Source organism: Leptonychotes weddellii, chromosome 12 (genome assembly GCF_054177405.1).
Source record: "Leptonychotes weddellii isolate Sample4059 chromosome 12, ASM5417740v2, whole genome shotgun sequence".
Lineage (NCBI taxonomy): Eukaryota > Metazoa > Chordata > Mammalia > Carnivora > Phocidae > Leptonychotes > Leptonychotes weddellii.
In genome coordinates, this window is record NC_138380.1 from 83,152,675 (window position 1) to 83,155,985 (window position 3,311).

At 39.5% G+C, this 3,311-nt stretch overlaps 1 pseudogene; it reads left to right on the plus strand.

Moving 5' to 3' along the window:
* The first annotated feature begins 1,319 nt into the window (after positions 1-1,319).
* Positions 1,320-2,895, plus strand: LOC145716422 (10 kDa heat shock protein, mitochondrial pseudogene; annotated as a pseudogene).
* The last annotated feature ends 416 nt before the right edge of the window (positions 2,896-3,311 follow it).

Consider the following 3,311-nt stretch of genomic DNA (forward strand, 5'->3'; position numbering starts at 1 on the left):
AGAACTGAGTTAACTTGCAGGACACCTGGGTGGTGTTGCAGAATTGCTTAATGTGTGTAAAAACCAGCACACCTTTGGTGTCAGGAGTGAAGTGTGGGAGTAGTGTTGAGAGTAAAGGAGACACACAGGAAGTGAATTTTCCTTCACAGAGGATATAAAGGGATTCTTTCTTATTCTCATAACTCTTCTGTAAATCTAATTATGTCAAAATAAAATTTACTGAAGAAAAAGAGCAGGAGGGAGAGGAGGAAGTGGCAGGAAAGGAGGAGGAAAAAGAAGAGAGTTGCTGTTGGCAACCATCTTAAAACCACACTGGGAAAGGCTGTCTCAAAATGGAATAGACCCAGAGACAGCAGAGCCAAGAGGTGGATCCAGGTGATTCTGCTGGAGCCCTAGGTTAAGCTTTAAATTAGTGAATCAGCTCTTCCCCTATACTTTTCAGCTTACATGAGTCAAAAAAGTCCTTTTTCATAAGACTTGCTGGTGAACTATGTAATAATTCACCAGATTCCAGTTTGAAGCTACTGCATTTCTTTTGTTTTCTTCCATTTTTATTTTTCAAGTTGTTTTCATTCCTAAATAAACACTGAAACTACACAGTAGAGTTCAAAGAAGCTACACGCTTTGCTGGCAAAATATGAAAAACTAAAAGAAGGAAGAGGAGGACAGAAATTACTTAGAGAAACACAACCATCAAGAATTACATGGACAACTCAACAACAACAACAAAAAAGCAAATGACCTGATTTAAAAATGAGCTAAGGACTTGACTAGAAATGTCTCCAAGGAAGAAGGACCAACGGATATATGAAAAGATGCTCAATAACACGAATCATTAGGGAAATGAACATCAAAACCATAATGAGATGTCACCTCACACCTATTAGGATGGCTACTATTAAAAAAGCAAACAAACAATATAACAAGTGTTGGTGAGGATGTGGAGAAATTAGAATTTTTGTGCACTGTTGGTGGGAATATAAAATGGTGCAGCCACTACAGAAAATAGTATGGCGGTCCACCCCCTATCCCCCAAAAGCCACAAACATAGAATTACCATACGACCCAGTATATATCCCAAATAATTGAAAAGGTATTGAGTAATTGAAGAGTATACACCCCAGCATCTCAAAGAAGCATTTATACACCCATGTTGAGAGCAGCATTGTTTACAATAGCCAGCAAGTGAAAGCAACTCAAGTACCCATCAGCGGATGAATGGACAAATGCAATGTGTCATATCCATACAAGAAATGTTATTTAACCTTAAAAAAGGAAGGGAAAAAAAAAAAGGAAAGTCTGACACAGCTACAACCTGGATGAACCTGGAGGGCATGATGCTGAGTGAGATAAGCCAGTTGCAGAAGAACAAGTACTGTGTGAGTCCTCTTAGATGAGGTATCTAAAGCCGTCAAGTTCATAGAAAGTAGAATGGTGGTTTCCAGGGGAGATGGGGAGTTAGTGTTTAATAGGTACAGGTTTCAGTTTTGCAAGATGAAAAGGATTCTAAGGATGGATGATGGTGGTGGTTGCACAATAATGTGAATGAACTAACCTAATGCCACTGAAATTTCAGTACTTTTTTTAATGGTTAAGATGGTAAATTTTATGCTATGCGCACTTTACCACATTAAAAAAAAAAGAGTTCTAAAAACAAAGAACTTGCTGTAGGACAGATTAAACAACTTACAGAGTTTGGGCAGAAAATGGCTACAGTAAAAAAAAAAAAAGATCAGCCAAAGGAAGTGAAAATTTATCAATCCTGAGGAAAAGTAAAATCTATTGTAAAAATCTAAGATAAATCTATTAGAAAATGTAGCAGAAACTTTAACTAGAAGGGAATTTGACCCTGAGACATTGGTGTTACAAGATTACAAGCAAAGGATTACTAAATAGGGATCACTGGGCATGAGCTCTCTTCTTATTCTAGAAGTTCTAAGAAAGATTGCCTCTGTCAACATACTCCTCTGACCTTCTCGCTGATGCTTTCCATTTCAGTCTTTGAGATTTATTACTTTGACTTAAGACTTTTTTCGTCTGTCCTAACCTTGGTCCTATATTCCAGTACTACATTACAAAACCTATTAAACACTCTCCACCTGTTCTTCAAACCAGTATGTCAAAATGTATTATCTTCTCCTCAGCATCCACTCCTAAAGGATCTTGTGATTTCTGCCAATCGCTCCCCCCTTGCCTCCAAATTTTCCCTCCCCCACCTCCCGTGCCCCTGTATCTGAGTGGTGATTCTGTTCTGGCATGTCTCCCTCCCTGGCTCTCCTTTCTGTTTCTTCTTTCCCCCCTCATTGCCCCTACCCTACCCTCTGTCTATTCACTCTTAGGTTGCTGAGGCAAATCCAAACTGGCTCTCCTCCTCCCACCTCTCCCCTGCTCCATCGTTGACAAGCCTGAGGAAAGCAGGAAAGAAGGGAGGGAAGGAGTGAGGGATGGTTGGAGGAAAACAATATTGGAAACATTTCAAGAATTTGAAGATAAAATCAAAAGACTCATCATGAGACTTCTTTTTTTCCCCCCACTTTCACGGGGCTCGAGGGTCAGACTACAGGTCTCCTTGACCTGGCAGCTCCAGAGAGCAGAGTACAAACTGCGGAGGCTGGAGTCAGGGCAGGACAGGCATTTAGAAAGTTTCTTCCCGTTTGAGTTTAAAGGAGTGCAGCAGAAACTGTAGCCAAAGGAGGCATTATACTTCCTAAAAAATCTCAAGGAGAAGCGTTGCAAGCAACAGTAGTAGCTGCTGCGTGGGGCTCTAAAGGAAAGGGTGGAGAGATTCAACCAGTTAGCATGGAAGTTGGAGATGAAGTTCTTTTCCCAGACCATGGAGGCACCAAAGTAGTTCTAGATGACAAGGATTATTTCTTATTTGGAGATGGTGACTGAAATAAATCACTGAAATGGCATCAAATAAAGGTGCCCATTCCAGTGAAGTTGTGAAATCCTTCATCATGTGAGTAATTCTCATGGCTCTCCCTTATAATAAACTAATGGTATCCAAAGAAACAAACAGAAAGATTCATCATGAGAAAAATATAAAAGCTACCTTCCTTAACAAATTCCATTCCTCAACACAATCCTTGTACATATATTTTTACATATTTTTTCCCAAAATTTCCTAAAGAAAATAATGGATACTTCCTAGGAGTCCAGCCAGACCACAGTTTATGAATCATTATGATTAAATAAAGCCTATAAGAATCAGTTCCACTATATAGAACATAGTGTGTTCAGTCTGAGATTTTGTGTCAAAAAATCTCTCCAAGAAGAAAGAGGAACCCTCCTACTCTGTTGGTGGGAAT